This window comes from Heteronotia binoei, chromosome 3 (assembly GCF_032191835.1).
Source record: "Heteronotia binoei isolate CCM8104 ecotype False Entrance Well chromosome 3, APGP_CSIRO_Hbin_v1, whole genome shotgun sequence".
Classification (NCBI taxonomy): domain Eukaryota; kingdom Metazoa; phylum Chordata; class Lepidosauria; order Squamata; family Gekkonidae; genus Heteronotia; species Heteronotia binoei.
The window spans coordinates 150497801-150521587 of NC_083225.1; the positions used below are offsets into that span (position 1 = coordinate 150497801).

Here is a 23787-nt window from a genome sequence, read left to right on the forward strand (position 1 = left end):
ATAGTGTGTTTTTACGAAGTACTAGCATTTCGTGTTCATTTTAGTTCATGTTACCAAGTTAGTTCATGTTACTAAGTTTTCATACAGCACACTGGGAGATGCTGTACCTCCATAATACCATTACCGTACTTTACTCTTACTTTATTTATAGTCTGCCTTTCTCACTGGGACTCAAACTGGATTACGCAATGTATATGTAAATCTGAATATGGCCCTAGATGCAGACTATTAAGTTCACAGAACATGGCCATGTAAAAACATAAAAAATATTTCTGCAAACTTGGGAAGACACCCAGGGTTGCAGAAAAACCTTATACATTTAAAACAGTGGGGGAAATGTTACCAAAATCCCCCCAAAAGGGGAAGTGTTGTCTGAAGCACAGGCAATGTAAAAACAAAATAATTCTTGGCTGCCACTGCAAAGGCCCAGCTTCTGGGCAGATTCGTGTCTCTTGCTCTCTTCACAAGCCCACTGGATGCTGGAAGTGGCAAAAAGAATGGAGTGCATGGTCTGGGAGCGTGTGGCTGCCTAGTCCCTTTCCTCTGTCAGAGAACTTTTTTTGAGCTGGAGCCCCAGCCAAGTCAGCCAGAACTGCATTCCTGCTCAAAAAAAGCTATATTTCTTTACAATCAAAATTATCCAGGCCTCCTAGAGAGCTTTAGTCATACAATAAATATTCTAATATAACATGTACTTGTACATATGTATTTCCTCTTCTTTAACATGGTAAGGGAGTTTGTGTATGTAAGCAAAAAAAATGTAAGGAGTTTAGACTCTATCAGGAAACTAAATTACTAACACTCAAGGTGAAATGGTCATTCACAGCTGAGATACCAGACCGGGGTGGCCAAACTTGCTTAATGTAAGAGCCACATAGAATAAATGTCAGATGTTTGAGAGCCAGAAGGAAGGAAGATAGATGGTGCAGAAAGGAGAAGGGAGAGAGAGGTGGAAAGAAAGCAACTTTAACTTTAAATGCATTCTTCAGCCACCAGCTGTCTTGGCTTGGAGAAGTGATTTAAAGAAAGAAATGCCTTCTCCAAGTCGGCTGAAGGGGTGGGGGCTTTGAGAGTCACACAATAGTGTGAAAGAGTCACATGTGGCTCCCAAGCTGCAGTTTGGGCACCCCTGCATTAGAGTAAGATGCATCCACCTCCAATTGGGCCACAACAGCAAAAGAAAATGGAACGTTCCAATGGTGATAGCAATGAAGGAATCCTTGAGGGGTAGCTACTTGAAAGCAACTATAGTGGAAGGTGACAGTGGCAGAGGAACTATTTTAGGCAATGGAAGTGACACTTCTGCTTACCCTGGTTAGTATTGTACAAAAAAAGGCAATGGTGAACCACGTCTGATCATCTTATACCTCGAAAACTCTATTATGAGATGATCCACAATGAAAAAAGATATAGTGCTGGAAGACTTGCCCCCAAGTTGGATAGCATTCAATCAGCTACTGGGGAAGAACCGAAGACAAGTATGAGTAGCAGTATGCTTAATGACACAACAACTGGACTAAAGCAAAAAAGATGTTCAGTTCTTGATGTAAATGGATGCAAAAGGAGTTCAACACATAAAATAGGAACATGAAATGTGAGAAATATGAATCAAGGTAAGCCTGAAATAATAAAATGAGACATTGAATGCTTAAGCATTGCAATTCTGGGAGTTAGTGAATTAAAATGGACTGGATTAGGATTTCTTCAGTCAGAAAATTACAAAGCGTTTTAATCAGGAAATGACAAACACAGAGACTGATTTCGCATTCACCCTTATGCAGCTCTCATATCCGTCTTCTGAGCGTGGTGTTCTCCCGATTTCCCACTATTTGTGCCGGGGCTGCAGCAAACATCGTGGTTTTCGCACAGCAAACGGAAACCACTAAAAACCAGTTTCCTTTTGCTGCGTGAAAACCATGATGCTTGCTGCAGCCCCGACACAAATAGTGGGAAATTGGGAGGATGCACGCTGAGAAGATGGATGTAAGGTGAGTGCAAAATTGGTCAGAGTTGCTCTAATAGTGAGGCAAGATGCAGTACAGGCTATCAGGGGCTATAATGCAAAGTCTGACCAAATTGTATCAATCAGAGTTTATGGAAAGTCTATCAACAGAACCATCATTCAAGATTATGCCCTAGCTACAGATGCTGAAGAGGACAAACTTGAAAACTTTTATGGAAGTATCCAGGAAGAAATTGATCACACACCTAAGGAAGATGTGCTGATAATCATAGGTGACTGGAACACAAAAATAGCAAACAAAGCAGAATCAAATACTGTTGTATGATCATTGCTGGGACTATGAAATGAAGCAGGAGAGCAACTGTGAAGACAGCAATTTGTTCATTGCAAGCACATGTTTCAGGCAATCAAACAGATGATTGTATACATGGACATCACTGGGTGGCCAATATAATAGTCAAATAGCAGAAGATGGAGAAGTTCTATTCTCTCTGCTTAAACAAAACCAGGAGCTGATTGTGGTACAGAATATTAATTGTTAATATCAAAAATTAGAATAAAGCTGAAGAAAAATACCAAAACATTCATAGTGCCAAGATATATTCTAAACAACATCCCTGAAGAGTTTAAAGACCACGTAAAAATAGATTTGCTTTACTAAGTTCAAGTGCCTGTGTGCCAGAAGAAAACAGAGTTGCACTTACCTGTAACTGTTGTTTATTAATGTCTTCTGTACAGACACACATTGAGACTGAGCATCTATGAGCCAGCCACAAATAGATTTTCTTCCAGCTAAAAGCCATCTGAGGGGGCACCTCTCCCCTCAAGTGAAGCCTTCCAAAACAGGGAACACCACAATACCAGATGATTCAGGATAAAGGGAACTCAAAATCTTATCTTTTGGCCTATTGTCTGATGTGGAGACACCAATGTCAAGTGCCTTAGCCATCCTGAGCATTTACTCATTATAAAGTATGATCTTCATTTGGAGAAACAACCCTTTCATGTGGAGATGGTTCTGACATGCTCACCAAGCTCTAATGGGATGCTACAGTCTCTGCATTTTCAAGGTACACATCAGGCAGAATAAAAGGAGAGCAGTCTTTCAAGAATTCAGGTACTTGACCAAAACCCAATAAAGGGGGAGGTGGAAGCTGGGATTGCTGCAATGCTCAAGTTACTGCTGAAGATATGCTGGTGACATATAGTATGAGGGCCATTGAGGAGGACAAGGTTTTTGCCACAATGAGGGCATGGTTAGTTCAGGTCATACCAGCTGCCCTGCCAGGAGACCAGAGTGCTCCTCTTTGCATTTCTACATTTTTTTTTAAAAAAAGTGCCTTGGATGCCCTGCAGGCAACAGAAGTGACAATGATGAGGAAACCCAATGAGAGTCACCTCAGCCAGGACAAGCAAACCCTTCCTGAGGGGAAAAAAACTCAACCAAAAAGGAGAAAAAGTAGAAGCCAGGAGGGAAGAGCCCTTGGAAAGCTGAAAAACGTCACATTTTGGTCAAAACCCCCCACAGCTTCTATCTACGTGGTGGCAAAAAAGGAACTGAGGGCAAAGGGAACACCCACCTCTGGAACATGTGACAATAATGCCTATCAAAATCTTAACAAGAATATGCAAAAAAATGAAAAAAACAAAACAATGGCCCCACATAATGGAACCACTGAATTTACACTATTTCTTAAAAAAATTGAGACATCAAAGCTTGCAGCAACTATAAGACAATCACATTAATTTCTTTCATAAGTAATGTTCAAAATCTTACAACAAAGACTGTTGTCATATATGGAATGAGAAATGCCAGACATTCCAGTTGGATTCAGAAAAAGAAGAGGCATAATAGATCACATTGCTAATTTATGTTGGTTACTAGAGCATACAAGAGAATTTCAGAAGAACATCAGCTTGTGTTTCATAGATTTTACATTTGCAGCAAAGCTTTTGAACTGTGGGGTTCATGAAAAGCTATGATTGATTTAAAAAGAGATGACTGTGCCACGACATCTGATTGTTTTGATGCTCAACCTATACTCTGGACAAGAAGCTACTGTTTTGACAGAATATAAGAAACAGAAGGAAAAGATGTCAGACTCCCTTGTCTATTCAATCTATATGCAGAACATATCATTAGGAATGCTAGATTAGATTTAGATGAAGGTGGAGTGAAAATTGGTGGAAGGAACATTAAACAATTTGAGATACGCGTATGTCACCACATTACTGGCAGAAAATAGTGAAGATTTGAAACGACAACTGATGGAAGCAGGGGTGGAATTCTAGCAGGAGCTCCTTTGCCTGTTAGGCCACACACCCCTGATGTAGCCAATCCTCCAAGAACTTATACTGTGAGATAAGTCCTGTAAGCGCCTGGAGGATTGGCTATATCAGAGGTGTGTGGCCTAACAGGCAAAGGAGCTCCTGCTAGAATTCCACCCCTGGATGGAAGTAAAGCAGAAAGCCAAAACAAGATTACAATTGAATACCAAGAAGGCAAAAATAATGAATACTAAGGAATTACACAACTTTAAGGCTGACAATGCAGAAACTGAAATTGTTCAAGATTTGGCTCCATCATCAACCAAAAGGCACTCTGCAACCTAGAAATCAGAAGGAGATTGAGACTGGAAGGAGTTAGAAAAGATACTTAAGTCTAAAGATGTCTCTTACAAAATTTCTGCTGGTTTTCTGGGGGCTTATGTTCCATGCTGTTGAAAAAGAAGGCAAGGAAAACAGTAGTTTGGTAGCACCATGGACAGAGAAATTAACAAAAAGGGTTTCCTTGAGAAAAAAAATAGAATTTAAACATGTTATTGATGTACACCAAATTCTTTGTTCACCTATATATAGTATCTATATCACATCAGTACTTATGTTAATATAACTTATTAGGTCGACATGCGAACTTGGGCATATGTTTTTGTAACTTTTCTCTGTATGACACACATAAATGTTTCCATTTCAGACTCTTCAAACTATCAGGACTAGCGATGTGCCACATTTGAGCTTTCTGAGTGGCCTACAATTACCATGTGGCTAGTGTTCCCTCTAAGCTTAGTTAGTGTGAGCTAGCTCACAGATTTTTAGCCTCCAGCTCACACATTTTTGTCTTCGCTCAGGAAGTCTGACCCCAGAGCACAATAATTTATGCAGCAACTTACAACTTTAATGCTAGTAGCTCACAAAGTAGAATTTTTGCTCACAAGACCCAGCAGCTTAGAGGGAACATTGCACTTAGCTATGCATTTCTTGACCAACTTTCCTAGGAAAAGCCCTTTCAGACATCTGAGGTAATCAGCATGTCTTGTGCTGCATATGTACCTCGTTTCCTCATGTAGTGGTCTGAAAGATCATTAACTATTCCTGGTGCCTCCTGATAGCCCCCATTTTGAAGTAAATCAGATATCACATTCTTGGATTTTTGTAGTACAGTGTTCTCAATGACATGTGTATCAGACCTCTAGTCACTTGTTGACTAGAATGTATGCCTTCAATTATCTCAGAGTATCAGTGAGATCACAATCTTTCTCTCTCTCTCTCTCTCAAACACACACACACACTCTTTTCTCCTTCATGACCAATTTAGGCAATTGCCTAGGGCGCTGGGCTCCCAGGTGCGCCGAATTGGCCACCACTCATGTGACTGCGAATGCTCTCTTGTGGGCAGTGCGCTGTGGTGGTTCCTAGGACAGTGAAGAGGCTGGATCTGGTTGTTTTCCCCCTGCCTCCAGAGAGAGTGAAACTCGTCACCTGACAGACTGGAGCCTGTGCAGGCAAAGCAGGAGCCTCCTGGCCTTTTACACTGCCTGCTGGCATTGCCTTGCTTGAGTCACTCCTAGTCTAGACCACCGCAGCCAAGACAGTTCCAGGTGGGCTGCGGGCACTCTGATTCCATGCCCACTGCCCACCTGTTTGTGCTAGGAGCAAAGCAATGCCAGTGGGACCCATTCGTGTCGACTGCTGACCACTTCTGCCTCCCCACTCAGCCTGTACACATGAGCCAATCTGCACGGGAACCTCCTGGCCTCATGTGGCTGCTGGTGTTGCCAGCTTGCCACAGCCTCTCTTTGCCCAGTCTGTGGGTGTGGCAGCCAAGGCGGGTTCCAGGTGGGCTGCCATGGGCGCTCCAAGCCTCCAAAAGTCTCCAAGTGCCACTGGCTGCCTGCTTGCACTGCTAGGTTCAGAGCTGCAGCAGCGGGGCATTGACTTGCGGGACTCCAGGAACAAGAAGACCCGTGTTGAGATAAGACTCCCTTTGCCAGATCTGCACCAACTTGGTCTTTTTCTTTTTTCTTTTAAAAGTTTATTAAACACCAGCAAAGGGGGAGGGGAATAGAAAGTCCTTCACTGTCAGCCCCTGAAGGCTGCAGTGAGTGTCCAGCACCAAGGGATGGGGGAGGGAGGGGCCACCACACTGGGGCCACCCCCATATAAACCACTGGGTGAGGCAAGCAGCTCAGCTGCTTCCTCCTTCTGCCCCATCTCTTCCTCCCTGCAATCATCCATGGAGAACTGTTCTGCTCAAGGCCAGCCCCATCTTCCAGAGACAGAAACTGTTCCTCTTGCCCTACTTTGTTTCAGTAATGGGAACTGACATTTGTGCTGGGCATAGAAGGCTCTGTAAGGCAGATGCAGAACTGCCCCTCCCCAGTCCAGGCTGGCCATGGAGGCTCCTCCTAGGAAGATCTGAAGCCATGAGGGCACTCCCAAGTAGCCATGCCAGTCCTTGTAGTTCATCTATGGCAATAGTCTCTCCCCAGAGAGAAGAGAGAAGGATAGGGAAAGCAATCACCTCCCTCCATGCCTCTAGCAGCTTTGCCAAACACATGGAAGGGAACGATGTTCCAAGTGGGAAGGGCAGATAGAAAGATATTTCCTGCCCCATATATGCAGCCCTTTGGCTGCTGTGAAAAACTGGCCAGAGACTAGAAACCAAATTAGAGGGAAGGGGAATAGGTGGGGGAGGGCACTAGGTGGCAACAGAGCCACACTTAATACACATTTGCTTATCTCTGGGTGCCAAAGATAGCCACAAAAATAGCACATATTGTGCATCTATTTGATGGAGTTGTGGTTTTAAGGTTGGCGTGTTGAACAATATACTTAACGTTTTGAACATATGAAGCTGCCTTATACTGAATCAGACCCTCGGTCCATCAAAGTCAGTATTGTCAACTCAGACTGGCAGCAGCTCTCCAGGGTCTCAAGCTGAGGTTTTCCACCCCTATTTACTTGAACCCTTTTTAGTTGGCGATGCCAGGGATTGAACCTGGGACCTTCTGCTTGCCAAGCAGATGCTCTGCCACTGAGCCACCGTCCCTCCCGTGTTAGTCCGTATGACCAGACTGCTCAGTAATATGAGTGTGTGCACGCATGTAAAGTACTGCCAAGTCTTAGCTGACGTGTGGCAATCCAAGCAAGGGGATTTCAAGGCAAGTGAGAAGCAGAGGTAGTTTGCCATTGCCTTCTTCTGCAGAGTCTTCTTAGGTGGTCTCCCTTGCAAGAACCAACCTTGCTTGGCTTCAGAGATATACCATGCCACCTTCCCTCCCCTGGTCCATAATGTATCTCTTATAAGTCTCTGCAAGAAAGGCAGATGAAAATGAAGAAAATAAATAATAAATGATGAACGAATGTTTAGGTATTATTTTAGGAATGTTGTTATTTGTAGTGTCAATATAAATAATCTTAGGATCTGTACTTTATTTGTTGGACAAATTCTAGAGATGTTGCTCTCTAGGCAATGCCATCTTGGTATCAGAATACACAAATGGTAAGATCCATCAGCTTTTAGGCTTGATCACTATATTGAAAATATGAAACCAGCAGAGAAAAGGGAACAACCACTGTGTTTATAACTGCTTCCTCCTTTTCTTAACCCCTTCATAACCCCCACATAGGAGATGGGGGAGGAAATTGTGTTAGAGTGTCTGCCATATGGATTTTGGATTTATATCCCGCCCTCCACTCCGAAGAGTCTCAGAGCATCTCACAATCTCCTCTACCTTCCTCCCCCACAACAGACACCCTGTGAGGTGGGTGGGGCTGGAGAGGGCTCTCACATATGGGATGAAAGGCACGCAAAGTGAGATTTTGATGTGCCTGAATTGTGAATATTCAGGAGACATAAATCATAGCATTACAATCCACAACATTATTCAAAGTGATTTCTGATTTTTGTACTAAAACTGCTTTCTGTTTGAGAAAGAAAATGAAGGATTGTTGTATTACTTCTCACAATTATTTAAAAGAAATAGCAATTTCAAGTTGGTTTCTTTGGGTTGTTGGTTTTTTTGATGTGTGTGTGCATGCACCTGGAAGTCATGTCAACCTCTGGTGACTGACCTCTACTGGGGGCCTAGAGGAATTCAGACAGGGAGCTGAATAAAGCCTGCCCTCCCGACTTTGTTATTTTAAATAGGTCTCCAATCCAAGTACTTGCAAGAGTTGGCTGTGCTCAGCTTCTGAGATCTGACAAGGTCAGGCTTGCCTGGGCTATCCATGTCAGGGAGCAAGTTCAAGTTTTGTACTTTTAATTTCCCCCACAATTCATTTGTTTTGAAAACTGGTTATTAGCGTGTGGGGGGGGGGGAGGAAGAGGCAGAAGTTAGCCTTGCCTAGAGTGCCAGATAGTCTAGAGGGCCAGCCTAGACTATCGCAGAAGTAATAAGCCTTCATCATATAATGGAGAAGATAGAAAGTATTGTATCAAAAATTACTTTTGTTTACATATACACAACCCATATGTCCAGGACTGATTTTGTTAAGTTTCAGTGCCAGCTGAAAACATATCTGTTTACTTAGGCCTTTGTGTTTGGTTATAGTTTTGGTGTTTCCCATAGCAATGTTGATTGCATGTGAAACTGCACAACTGCTTCCCAGCAATTAATTTAGGCTGCTGGTTGCAGACAAGTAAGGCAGTATTGCAGAGTGATCTGTAGTGTGCAAAATGCATCTTTGCTGAACTCTGTGTGAAAAGGCAGCCAGTAGTTGACTATACATGAATAAAGGAAGAAAAGGCCACCTTTTTCTATTTTACAGTCACATTGAAGCAGATAATGTGCAAGGATAGATTGAGGGGAGAGCAGTAAATGGCCATGCCTTTTAAATGTATATATTTAGCATATTTATATCCTTATCCTCAATTAGGAGATTTCTGAGGTGGCTTACAAATTCAAACACATCAATAAACCAAATTTTAAAATACATAATCCTCCAAACATCACTTTCTAAAGATCAACCCTGGACCAAAATGTTCACAAGCAGAAAAGTTAATCTTTGCAATGGCAACATTTCACCAAAAGGAATTACAGATCATGACTGAACACAAAACAGAAAGCTCTGTGTGAAGTTCTTCTTCTTGTGTTCATCCTATAAAATCTTCCCTCAGTAACATATGGACAAAGCAACAGTATGAAAAATTGTGTGTGTAACAGTGAACCTAAGCTAGAATTATAAGTAAAATAAATAATTTTCTAAAACAACATGATGTGACGTCACCCCCGAGTCCAAAACTACTGGTGTTTGCACAGGGGACTACAGACAATTCGGGAACAAGTTATTATTCAACATGTTTGTACAGGTCCACTAAAAATGGATTTGATAAATAATGTCTGTCTAGTGGATGCTCCAGCATACTCAATGAGTTGCTGTATCCATGGATTATTTCTTGTTTTTCTTAGGAGTGTGAATTTTTCAATGTTCAAATTCATTATAAGGTTTACTAATCTGTAAAAAAAATCCTCTGATGTTTGAAACTGGGGCTGGATACAATTTTTTTGAATTTTGAATCCATTGCCAGTTGTTAAGTGGTATTTTCCCAGTTTTTGCACTTTGGCCTATCTTTGAACAAGGTTAAAAACAGATGTATGCTTGGAGCTTTTCTGGATTTCCAAAGCCCAGACTACCACACCAACCTCTCATAAATCCCAGTGAAATAACATAAGCTTTTCCTGCCTGGCAGCACTTCAGAGGCATTAAGTGTAAAAGAGAAGGTAAGTAATTCACCATACCTTCCCATTTCTATAATGGGAGAAGACATCTTGATACATTTACAGTGCTCCTCTGGGGATATTCCATCAGTTATACCTAACTCTAATGGACAATAATTGATTTGAACTTTCTACTTAGTACGAAGCTGTAAACAACTTCAGTACAGGCTTGTAGCAGTGAACCAGTGATTTGTAAAATGGAAAGACATTTGGGGAACCTGGCCAAAGGGTCACAAAGTAGCTTAAGAGTGGAGAATGTAAACATTATGGCTCTAGGTTCTAAAATATTTTATATATAATTTAAGTATGTATTTTAGAGGAAAACTGGCATCAGTGGAAAATGTGAACCACAAATTATAGCAGAGTATGCAATGGAAAGCTTCACACATTGTCCCAATGTGAGGGCGTATGGGAGGAAAATGGGTATTGATTGTTGATTTCCTGTGCTTAGGTGTGAGCCACAGCATCAGTTTAAAGATTATTGCTGTAAGAATTAAATGGAAAGCTACCATATTGCACTGTCTACCTCATCTTTAAAAATCAATTGCAATGGCAAAAGCAATTTCCCCCTCTGTTGCAAGTTCAAATGGACACATTTGAAAACCTTACTGAATGATCAGTTCCCTGCTTGTAACCAGTGAGCAGGACATAAGCCAACTGAGTGTCTTGAGATAATGTCAGTGAATATATGACACCTGTGTTGAAAGAACTGCATTAGCTCCCTAGTTCTTTCTGGGTTCGGTGCAATGTGCTGATTTTGACCTAAAAAGCCCTTCACTGTCTTGACTTCACCACATAGAATGGTGAATTTACCATTAGTATGGGTTAGCCTTTTCAGGTATGCTCCACTTTCCAGAAGGTGTGAGGCAAGTGTCCTTCCCATTGATTTTTACATGGTTCATCAAATGACTTTGTTGGTTAGTATGCTGGAATTGTGTTTGTATTGTGGTAAATGTAGTAACTGAAACAAGTTGCAATTTGTTGTGATAAGAAGGATTTAGTAAATAACAATCTCACCCATGTTAACATCTTATAACTGTTTTTTTTAAAAAAATATTAAAACTTTATTCCACTATTTTTTACTCAAAGCAACTTACCAAAAAACCCCTATCCAACTATAAACACATCAACAAACCGTAAAAGAAACAAAATAATCACCATATAAAAAGATCCACACTTCTAGAAGACCAGCATAATTTGTAATCAAAAGCCATTAGTCTACAATGCTACTTTTGGAATCCCACTACCTTGCAGGCTTTATAATGAGTCACCAACAAACATAGAAACATAGAGCTAGAAGTTACCTCAAAGGTCATCTAGTCTACTCTCCTGCACAACACAGGAAATGCACAACTACCCCCACTCCCTTTGTGACCCTTGTCCTATGTCCAGAGGAAAGCAAAAAATCTGCAGATCCCTCGACAATCTGACTTGGAGGAAAATTCCTTCCTGACCCTGAAGTGGAGATTGGCATTAGAATCATAGAGTTGGAAGGGACCTCTAGTCCAACCCCCTGCACAATGCAGGAAAAAAACAAGTTGCTTACCTGTAACTGATGATCTTCGAGTGGTCATCTGTGCATTCACACCCATGGGTATTACCTGATCGGTAATACCAAAGTTCGAGATTTTTCAGCGACCACCTCCTGCGAGCATGCACACCAGCCCCACTGCGCATGGTCCCAGGCACGGGCGCTACGATCCTGCCAGTTCCTTCAGACCGCCCCAGTCTAATAATGACTGGTAGGAGAGAGGAAAAATGGCAGGAGATGTGAATGCACAGATGACCACTCGAAGATCATCAGTTACAGGTAAGCACATATTTATCTTCTTCATGGTCTCTGTGCTCCACACCCATGGGAGAGTAGCAAGCTAGGCTTACCTGGAGGTGGGAGCTGACGGTCATGCCAATCGAACTGACTGAAGAACCTGGTTGCCAAGCTGCACTCTATGATGTTTCTGAACATTCAGGGCGTAATGCTGCATGAAGGCATGAGGTGACGCCCATGTAGCTGCTTTGCAGATGTCAGCCAAGAATGCACCCTAAAGGAACGCTGTGGACGTGGTCAAGGCTCGAGTAGTGCGGGCACAAATTGGGCCCAGCAAGAGCCTCTTTACTAGCAAGTAAGGAGAAAGGTAGGACCAGTTCAGTTCCCACTCGTGGGCTGACGCCGCCCCCCTGCTCAGGGAGTCTGCTTGGGCATTGAGCTCTCCCGACAAGTTCATGGCCATCACGAAAATCTGCACCTGTAAGCGGTTTTTCCATAGGTGCATTGCCAGGGCGCACAATTTCCTTGACACCGTCCCTCCCTGGCGGTTGACGTAGCTCAAAGCAGTCGTACTGTCCGTGAGGACAGCAACTGTCCTGTTTTCCAGGAGAGGTCTGAATGAGCGGAGAGCGAGCTGGATCGCCATCAATTCCAGGAAATTGATATGGTGCTGAGCAAAGGTCGGGGGCCAAGGCCCGCCTATGTTGAATTCCTCCAGATAAGCCCCCCATCCCCAAAGGGATGCATCTGTTGTAACAGTCATAGAAGTGGTTGGAAGTTGAAAGGGGGCCCTGCGACAGAGGTTGGCTCTCGACCTCCACCAGTTCAGAGAGTCTAGAACCAGGAGAGGAATGTCCAAATATTTTTTCAGAGAGTCTACCACTGGGTTGAAATGGTTGAGGAACCACAATTGGAGGATCCTCATTCGCAATTCTGCAAACTGAAGAACGCCTGTCGTGGCTGCCATCAGCCCCAAGAGGCGTTGGATCTGCACCACAGACTCTCTCCCTCGGGTTAGCAACTGGCCAACCAGAGATACGATGTCTGTTGCTCTGTTGGCTGGGAATGCTGCTAGATGGAGTGAAGTATCCAGAATCACTCCTATAAATTGGACCCTCCTGGCCAGGTTGAGTTGAGATTTCTTTTCATTTACTTGCAAGCCTAGGTTGCTCAGCAAGTGCAGGGTCATGTCTTCGAATCGGCAACTATCAGCCAGTCGTCGATATATGGGAACAGAACTATACCCTGCAGGCGAAGACAGGCCACAACCACGATCATAGTTTTCATGAAAACTCTGGGGGCAGTAGAGAGGCCAAAGGGAAGGGTCTTGTACTGGAAATGGAATTTCCTGTGTATGGGAAAGATACTTATATGGAAAAAAGCAGCCTTCAGGTCCAATGTGGCCATCTAATCTCTGTTGATTAGAGGTAAAATGCTCTGCAGTGTGAGCATCTGGAATTTTTGGTAGACTATAGAGGCGTTGAGGTCCCTGAGGTCCATAATTGGGCAGAGCCCGCCATCCCTTTTGCGAACCGTAAAGCACCTGGAGTAGAACTCCGTTCCTCTCAGATGTTTGGGAACTGGTTCAATGGCCTGCTTGTCGAGAAGGTTTTGCACTTCATCCAGCAGAACTTGAGTTGGATGGATAGCTACGAGCTTGGAATGAGCTGGAGGTTGAACAAATTCTATTGCATACCCCTCCTCTATTATGGATAAGACCCATTTGTCCGTTGTAATTCGCCTCCATGCTGGCAAGAAACTGTGGAGGCGGGTAGGGTAGGGCTAGAGGAGGGGGGGAAGGATGGGTGGTCCAGGGGCCAGAGTCAAAGTCCCTGCTTAGGGTTCCGTGGGCCTTTGGTTTTAGCTGCATGCGAACCATGCTGAGAGAACTTGGGTTTACCCCCAGAGGTGTAGGGTCCTTTACTGTCGTGCTGCTGAATACAAGGCTTCCAAGCCCTGTCAGGGGACTTGGGTTGGTAAGTCTTCTTAGGCCATTGCTTAGACCATGGGCGAGACCTGTTGGGACAGGAAGACAAGGGAACTCCCAAGATCCTGGATGTCTTAATGCTCTTGTCCATTTCCTGGAGAGTAGAGTCTGTAGTGGAACTAAAGAGTCCCTCACCCTCAAAGGGGAGATCCTCCACCCAGGACCTGGTATCAGACTGCAGTGCTGTAGAATGCAACCAGGAGTGATGCCTCTTTGCTGCCGTGTCCACTATATGTTTGGAAGCTGTCCTTCTGCATAATGTCAAAGACGGTGTCATCAATGACTGGTTGGGGTTGCACGATCGGTAAGGAGAGGGCCTGCACCATACGTTTGACCAGATCTCCATATGCTTTCAGGTCCTCGGAAGGAGAGATTGGGAGGTCCTCTGCTGTCCGAGGGTCTGGAGAGGAATCCGTGAGCTGCGGGTCAGGGTGTCATTCCACCTTGAACTTGGACGCGGAGTGGGATGAGGAATCATTGTCTTCCGCCCTTTCAGGTAAGCAGGGAGCGTCTGACATGATCTCCGTCGTCTGTGGTGTACGAGCCCGGTCTTTTCGTCCAGCGATCGGTACCAACGACGATGTTGATGCCGAAGACTCCTGTCGACCTTGGGGAGAGAGGCAGGAGACTCAAGAGTGATGAAAAGCCTCCAAGTGCTGATCCCAGTCGAGGTTGTGTGGGGGATACCACGGGTATGGAGCTTGATATGGGAAGCCTCCAAAGGGGTAGGACCATTGCCTCGGGTTCCAGCTCGGTGGCAGAGGTGGGTGGCGGAACGGGTCGGGCAGCTCCGGTGCCTGATCCCGCGGTGATGTAGACTGCTCCAAAGGGGCTGATCGATCTTTGAGGTGCTCGGTGTCAGGCTCCGACAGCGAGCCAGAAAGGCTATTCCCCTGGGAAGCGTCCTTTTGGGAGATTGATCTCTGTGTCAGGTCGATCTCCGGTTCCGAGCCAGAGAGAGAGATAGGTTGGGCGTCATCCAGACCCGAGGAACCTTCTTCAGAACCCTCTTCGGTGGCGGGGAAGGAGTACGGCATTCCTGATGCTTACGCTTCTCCTTCTTGTGTTTCTTTGCCTCCTGCGAAGGACGCTTACCTTCTCCCTTAGCCTTTTTTGCTGGGGTAGAAGGTTCCAACGCTAACACCAACCCTGCACACTTGGGGGGGGGGGGCGGTCGGTGTTAAATGGCTGAGTCGACTGACTCGCCGCCGCCAATGTTGATGCCAACATCATCGGGGCCGTAGATGTTGATGCCATCTGTGGAGTTAGGGCTGATTTGAGTAGTGCTGCCAAAAGTCTTGCCGCTCTGTTCTTTCTCGTCTGCTCTGAGAACTTAGAGCAGTGATGGCAGGATTCCACTCTGTGCCCCTCTCCCAAGCATAGCAGACAGAGAGAATGCCCATCGGGAGGGGGGATTTTACTTCCACAGTGAAGACAATGCTTAAAGAAACCCCAGCACTTCTCTGTAGACATACGGGGGGGGGTTGAAGACCCCGAAGGGTAACAAACTTTGCTAACACTACTTTTTTTTTTTTAACTAACAGCTAGCTACTAAACTAGGGAAAAAACTACAGGAATACCCGGAGAAGGAACAAGGTAAGTACCGACCAAAGAAGTCCATACGTGATTGTCCGACACGGCAGTCAAGAAGGAGCTGCCGGGATCGTAGTGCCCAAGCCTGGGAGCATGCACAGTGGGGTTGGTGTGCATGCTCGCAGGAGGTGGTCGCTGAAAAATCCCGGACTTTGGTATTACCAATTGAGGATCAGCGCTGGAGCTTCATCCCATGGATGTGAAGCACAGAGACCACGAAGAAGATCTCACAAATACCTCCCCCTAAATTCACAGGATCTTCATTGCTGCCAGATGGCCATCCAGTCTCTGTTTAAAAACCTCCAAGGAAGGAGAGCCCACCACCTCCCGAGGAAGCCTGTTTCACTGAAGAATCGTTCTAACAATCAGGAAGTTCTTCCCAATGTTGAGCCAGAAACTCTTTTGATTTAATTTCAACCCATTGGTTCTGGTCCTACCTTCTGGGGCCACAGAAAACAATTCTGCACCATCCTCTATATAACAGCCCTTCAAGTACTTGAAGATGGTGATCTTATCACCTCTCAGCCGTCTCCTCTCCAGGCTAAGCATGCCCAGCTCCTTCAACCTTTCTTCATAGGACTTGGTTTCCAGACCCCTTGCCATCTTCATCGCCCTCCTCTGGACCCATTCCAGCTTGTCTGTATCCTTCTTAAAATGTGGTGCCCAAAACGGAACACAATACTCCAGGTGAGGTCTTACCAGAGCAGAGTAAAGCGATACCATCACTTCACGTGATCTGGACACTACTTCTGTTGATACAGCCCAAAATTGCATTTGTCTTTTTAGCCCCCACATCACACTGTTGATTCATGTTCAGTGTATGATCCACTAAGACCCTGAGATCCTTTTCGCACATACTACTGCTAAGACAAGTCTCCCCCATCCTATAACCATGCATTGGTTATAGCCCAGTTTTCCAGCCTGTCAAGGTCATCTTGTATCCTGTTTCTGTCTTCTACTATATTTGCAACCCCTCCCAATTTAGTATCATCAGCAAATTGGCATTACCCTGGACATGTAAGAAAAGGCCACAAAAACCAAGCATTGGCTTATCCCTTCCTGCCCTCCTAGTTGTGATCTCTCTAAATTCAAAGAATCAGCACTGCTGTTAGATGGCCATCTAAGCCTCTGCTTAAAAACCACCAAAGAAGGAGAGCCACCATCTCCCCAGAAGTCTATTCCTCTGACAAAGCACTCCAGCTGTCAGGTAGTTCTTCCTAATGTTTAGCCAAAAACTCTTTTGATTTAATTTCAATCTACTGGTTCTGGTCTGACCTCCTAGGGCAACAGGAAACAACTCTACTCCATCCTCTATATGGCAGTCCTTCAAATACTTGCAGTCAGCTTCCCAGGCATCTCAAGTTCAAAATTCATTCAAATTTAACGCTAAGCAGGCCATACACAATAAATTTTGCCACTTTTACAATGCAGCATTTGCAGAAGCATCTTTCCTTTCCCAGCTAAACATACCCATCTCATTCAACCTCTCCTGATAGGACTTGGTCTCCTGGCCCCTCACCATCTTTGTCGCCCTCCTCTGGACCTGTTCCAGTTTGTCAACATCCTGCTTAAACTGAGGTGCCCAAAACTGAACACAATATTCCAAGTGAGGTTTAACCAGAGCAAAATTAAGTGATACCATCACTTTGTGTCATCTAGACACTATACTTCTGCTGATGCATCCCAAAATCACATTTGCCTTTTTCACTACTGCATTACACTGCTGACTTATGTATGGTCTACTAAGACCCCCTAGATCCTTTTCACAAGTTCTATTGCCAAGACAAGTCTCTTCCATCCTATAATTATGGATTTGCTTTTTTCTAACTTAGATACAGAACTTTACATTTATCTCTATTGAAATTCATTGTTAGTTTTAGCCCAGTTTTCCAACCTATCAGGATAATCCCTGTATCTTGATTTGGTCTTTTACTGTATTTGTTACCCCTCCCAATTTAGAATTATCTGCAGATGGAATGAGCTTCCTCTCTATTCCTTCATCTAAATCATTTATGAAAACATTATACAACACAGAGCCAAGGGCAGATCCCTGAGGCACTCCACTTGTCACTCCTCTCCAAGAGAACGAAGAACCATTAACAAGCCGTCTTTGGGTGCAATCTGTCAACCAGCTACAAATCCACTTAACAGTAATATGATCCAAATCACACTTTACCAACTTGTCAATAAGGGTGTCATGTGGAACCTTATCAAAAACCTTACTGAAATCAAGTTAAACAATGTCCCCAGCACTCCCCTGATCCAACAAAGTAGTAACTCTATTAGTCCTGGATCCCCTCTCCCATCATTTATGGACTATGTTCACTCTGGCCTTGGTGCCAGACCCACAATGACCCTAGTTGTTATGGAATTACGTTACAAAAATGACTTGCATCCCGCATGATTAAATGTTCAGTCTTGTTAAACTCTAAGTACTGGGCATGTGTGCCAACCCAATATGGACATTGATCCTGTGTGAACCAAGCAGCAATACTTTCAGGCCAGCCTCCAGATAGCTCCTTTTCCTGTTCCTGCTATTGATATGACTATTAGAGTTTCTCCTGCCAAAAAGGACTCCAAATTGCACTTCATCAGAGAGCTGCCAAGTCCTGCAGACCGCAACTGCGTTCCTGTCACTCTAAGACAGCTTCAAGAAGCAGCAATCATAGAAGCCATGTTCCTGTGATGTCCTAAAACAACAACTCTCGATCATGCCAAACTCCATAAGGGCACGATGAGGGCCTCACATACTCTGACCACCCTATGGAGTTGTAAATGAAGAAGCAAACAGTCAACAATGGACTCGCCATCACGTCTTCACATTCAACAAAAGACTGTTCCTGCCGATCATCTAGGCAAGTGTCTGGCACAATGAAAACACCCAGAAAGATGATTACTGTCAAGGTCCTAATCCAATCACGTAGACCTTCCCCATTGTGTTTGTCATGGTGTCACAATAGATAGTGGTTTGGTGCTAAATTCAACACGCATAATACTTGGTTTTAGCAATGGTTTGCAATATGTAAAACCATCAGCATCCATTAATTCTTTTGTCAATTTGCTTGGGAGCCATCTCTGGGAGTGATGTCAGGAGTCACCTGATAGTTCCCCAGGACATAAATTTGGATATAAGAAGGCCAATTTTTGGCCAATCAAATCAAATCAAATCAAATTTTATTCTTATATCCCGCCCTCCCCTGCCAAAAGGCGGGCTCAGGGCGGTTCACAGACATGGCGCGCCATGATTTAGTTAAAACAGATAAACAATACTTTAAGTATGGTACAGTTACATAAATTAATTAAAATAAATAAAAATAGGTGCTATAAATTCTATCAATCCCAGTTACATTGTATCATACATAAGTTTCAATTATACATAAGATGGCTAAAGTTGTAATAATTTAATCAGTTCGGTCTGGTCCTAATTCAAATGCGAGCTGAAAAAGAGAGGTTTTGCAAGCCCTGCGGAACTGGTTCAGGTCCCGCAGGGCTCGCACCCCCTCTGGAAGTTGGTTCCACCAACGAGGGGCCATTAATGAAAAGGCTTGCTCCCATGTTATCTTCAGTCTGGCCTCTCTTGGCCCAGGGATTTGTAGGAGGTTTTGGGAGCTCGATCTCAACGCTCTCCTGGGGATATATGGGGAGAGGCGGTCCCTAAGGTAGGCAGGTCCTCGACCATATAGGGCTTTAAAGGTGATAACCAGCACCTTATAGCGAACACGGTAGACGACCGGTAGCCAATGCAGATCCCGCAGCACAGGCCGCACGTGTTCCCATCTAGGTAGTCCCACCAACAGCCTGGCCGCTGCATTCTGCACCACCTGAAGTCTCCGCGTTCGACACAAGGGCAGCCCCATGTAGAGGGCATTGCAGTAGTCTAATCTTGAGGTGACCGTTGCGTGGATCACAGTTGCTAGGTCGCCGCGTTCCAAGAAGGGAGCCAACTGCCTCGCCCTCTTAAGGTAGAAGAAGGCGGATCTTGCAGTGGCAGCTATCTGGGCCTCCATTGATAGCGAGGATTCCAGTAGCACCCCCAGGCTCTTGACCCTGCGCACTGGTATCAGTGGCGCACCGTCAAAAGCCGGCAGAATGATCTCCCCTCCCGGTCCACCCCGACCCATGCAAAGAACCTCAGTCTTCGTTGGATTAAACTTCAGCCCGCTCAGCCTGAGCCAGCCAGCCACGGCTTGTAACGCCCGGTCCAGATTTGTAGGGACATCGCCAGTCCGGCCTTCCATCAATAGATAGAGCTGGGTATCATCAGCGTACTGATGACAACCAAGCCCATACCTCCGTGCAAGCTGGGCAAGGGGGGCGCATAAAGATATTAAACAATATCGGGGAGAGAACTGCTCCCTGAGGCACCCCACAGTGAAGAGGGTGTCTCTGAGACAGCTTCCCCCCAATTGCCACCCTTTGTCCCCGATTTTCAAGGAAGGAGGAGAGCCACTGTAAGGCTAGCCCCCGGATTCCTGCGTCGGCGAGGCGGCGGGTCAGCAGCCGATGGTCGACCATGTCGAACGCTGCCGACATGTCGAGCAGCAGCAATACCGCCGAGCCGCCCCGATCCAGTTGCCGTCGGAGGTCATCTATGAGGGCGACCAAGACTGTTTCCGTCCCATGGCCCGGGCGAAAGCCGGACTGGCATGGGTCCAAGGTGGAAGCGTCCTCCAAAAATTCCTGTAACTGCGACGCCACAGCCCTCTCAATAATTTTGCCCAAAAAGGGCAAATTTGAGACCGGCCGATAATGTGCTAATACGGACGGGTCTGATGTAACAATCAGGTGTGTATCTTGTGGTACCCACCCACCCTTGCTGCTTGAGTCACCCCCAAATACCTGATCCGTATTGGGTCCATTACTTGTGAGATACACTGGTCGTTTCTTGCCCCCCTTTCCCTTATTATCTTCACTACTGGCTGCTGCTTCTGGATTCTCTGAGAGGTAAAGTATTTCCCTTGTCTTTGTCAACACCCTATTTGTGGCTCTACCCAATTTCCCCTCTATTTTTCCTAGGACTGTATGATTGCATAGTGATTTATTGTTCTTGTATGCTTGTGTGATTTTCTTAATAAAAATCCTTTAGTTAACCAGAAAGATCTCCTCATTATTTAGAAGGGTTTCCGGGTAGACTGCCTCCTGTATACACAGGTTATTGACCTCACACATTTGCCATCTTTGCCCACCTACTTAAATTTCCCCATACCTCATTCAAGGGCAATTTTGCTAACAACTCTTTCTCAAAAAAGAGATAAGGTTAGTCTGACTTGACTTGTTCTTGAGGAACACATGCTGGAACTATGTAATCACAGCTTAGTAATACTTGCAGTACAATTGTTAACAGAGTTACACTCTTCTAAATCCATGGCTTAGAATGATGTGACTCTGCTCAGGATTGCACTGATAGCATATCTGCTTTAGCACCTCCAGCAATAACAACAATCTGTTCCTCAAAAAAGAAAGCCAGGATCCAGGAGCACTCTCAAACTGTTCAACTGATGAACATATAGCCATTCAGAACTGAACATCATTCCTTTCCAGAACATCACATTTTTCAATCTCATCATCACTGTCTTTTACATAAACTATGCTGCCCTGAGGAACAAAGGCAAGGCAGGAGTAGAAGAAGTTACAGCAATTGTATAAAAGCTGGATAAAAACCGGAGAAGCATAATCTAAGAAAAAGAATGAAATACTATAGCAACCTTCTTGTCTCATATTTGCATCACCCTGCTCCTCTTGTTTTTGTACTTTCCAGGATGATACCAAGCATACTATATAAACCACCAAAATTTACCACAACACAAAGCATAGCATTTCAAATTATCATCATGTACATCCATACTTTTATCCTTTCCTCATTTTAAGTCAATTGGGTTACACAGATCCAACAACATTTTGAACTAGGGTCTTGCAGCAGGTTCCTTGTCATGTGCCAAACTGCACATGACAGTTCGGCACCTCACACAGTGTCTGCATGGATACTTTAACTAGGCTGCGAAACACATAAAAGTTCTAAGAGACAGGCACTCTTTCAGATACAGTCTGATAGTGGGGGATTGCAGTCTGTGATGCTGTGATGCTTTGCTGTGATGCTTTGCTCTACCAGTTGCTGTGAAGGGTCTTGCTTCACAGTCATAGTAAACTAACTGTATAGAAATCATTTCTGGTCATAACTTCCATTCCATTGTGACATTCCAGATAGTGTAACAGTGGATGGCCTTGCATCTCTGTAGCAACATAGTACAGTTCCCTCCCTCTTCATGATGCCTGTGCTATAAACACCAACAACAACCAGTCAGCTATATCATGTAATTTAATCACTTTTGTGATGCTGTAAATTATTCAAAATGGTATACAATGTTACTTGAATTAAGGCAACAGAACATGCAAACTTTCAGCAGGCAGTTGTGATTGTATTTGCATGTAATTATTATCTTGACTGAATCATTGTAGTTAAAAACAATTTAAAAATGCAACAAATTGGTGGTGAGAGCTGGGCATAGAAAGATACAATACCTTATGATTTCCTGGGGATCAAACAGAGATTATGTTCAAGGGAGACATAAGTTGCTTGTAAAACCAAAAGGAAAAGCAGTCAAGTGGTCATGACAGCAGAGTTTGCCATATGGGAGCTTTCCCCGGCTGAAGAAAGAATGGGAGGATGGTGCTATCTATCTGTCTGTCTGGCTATCTGTCATCCGTCCATCCATGGAGGATGGGAGCCTTGTCCAGCAGGAGTAGGTTCAGTGGCAAATCCTTGGCTGTACATACACTTCTCCTGACCCTGATTACAAAACAGTGCGGTTGTGTAAGATAAGACTGGCAAAACATTGTCTGTATATTACAGGTATGAAATTTATGAACAGGCAACAGCTGTGTAGAAATTATTATTGTATTTAATTATAGACAGGCAGCACACAGTATTTTTTTCCCCATTTAAAATAGTCATGGCATTGCACAATTAAGTCTCTCTATATAGTTGTAACTGTAACTGTATATATAGTTGTAACTGTAAATGGACAGTTAGTACTATGAAACAGAACAATTTTTTTTCCAGGTGAAGACCATATATACATCCTGTTGGACAAAAATGGTTTTTAAAAATATAGCTCTACACCATATCTCAACCTCCCATGCTGTGCTTTAAATCAACCTTCCAACTCCTTGTAGGAAATCGTCAGGTCCTGGACTGAGTTTTGCCACCATAATACTATCTGTGCTCTTAAATGCCTTTAACTCTTTAAATGCTCACATGAGTTTAAGTGAAGGCAAAGGAAGAAGAAGGAGAAAAAGAGATTGGATTTATATCCTGCCCTTTGTTAACCAAAGGACTCTCAGAGCAGCTTACAAATTGCCTTTCCCTTCCCCTTCCCAAAATACACAACCCTGAGGGAGATGGGGCTGAGAGAGCTTTCCCAGAACTGCTCTTGAGCAGAACAGCCTTGAGATAACAGCAGGTGTATGTGGAGGAGTGGGGAATCAAATGCAGTTCTCTCAGATAAGAGTCCGCACACTTAACCACTACATCAAATTGGATTTCTGTTACCCGTGGCGCAGAGTGGTAAAGCTGCAGTACTGCAGTACTGTGGTCTGAACTCTCTGCTCACGACCTGAGTTCGATTCCGGAAGAAGCTGGATTCAGGTAGCTGGCCCAAGGTTGATTCAGCCTTCCATCCTTTCGAGGATGGTAAAATGAGCACCCAGCTTGCTTGGGGAAAAGTGTAAAGACTGGGGAAGGCAATGGCAAACCACCCAGTAAAAAGTCTGCTGCGAAAACGTTGTGAAAGCAATGTCACCCCAGAGTCGGAAACGGCTGGTGCTTGCACAGGAGACCTTTCCTTTCCTACCTTGTACAACTGCCACCTTGCACATATGTGCCCAGCTTTGGCTGACTGGTTTGTTGAACACACACCATGCATGAGCAGCAGACTGATGATATTCTGGGCTCTTGAGGGGCTATGAGATGAACCATTATATGCTGTGTATTTAAAAGCCTGTTGTATTACAAATTCACATCCTATGTACAGTTAATACCCTTTCAAGTCTACTGAAGTCAATGCAATTAGAAGGGTGTAACTCTGTAGGATTGCCCTGTAAGCCCCTCTCCCAAACACCCTCAAAAAATCTCACAGTATTAGTAGTACTCATGCTTCCTCTCCAATGCTAGATCCTAAAATGAACCATTCCTTATTCCTTTGCTCACTAGAAACAACATTTATGACTCCCCCCTTAAAGCCTTTGTTTGGTTTTATTACTATAATTAGGCATAAATAAACCAGAATTCCAGCTTCATGGTTTTAGGTTATATAAAAATTGGCAAACATCACATTGTATACTTGCCAAACTTTACTAAATGAGAGTTCAGAATTTCTCCTGGCCATGCAAAGAATAATAAAATAGACCTTATAATCACATCAAATTGGCTCTATGCTACCTCTGTATGGTGGCTGTGTATTTAAAAGCCTGTTGTATT

General features: G+C 44.2%; 1 protein-coding gene and 1 pseudogene across 2 annotated transcripts in view; one reads left to right on the forward strand and one right to left on the reverse strand.

Moving 5' to 3' along the window:
* The window catches only part of ZBTB20 (zinc finger and BTB domain containing 20), an 802266-nt gene that overhangs the window by 118230 nt on the left and 660249 nt on the right, over positions 1-23787 (reverse strand). The gene's annotated exons all lie outside the window — the stretch shown is intronic.
* On the forward strand, positions 1588-2624 carry LOC132569118 (craniofacial development protein 2-like; annotated as a pseudogene).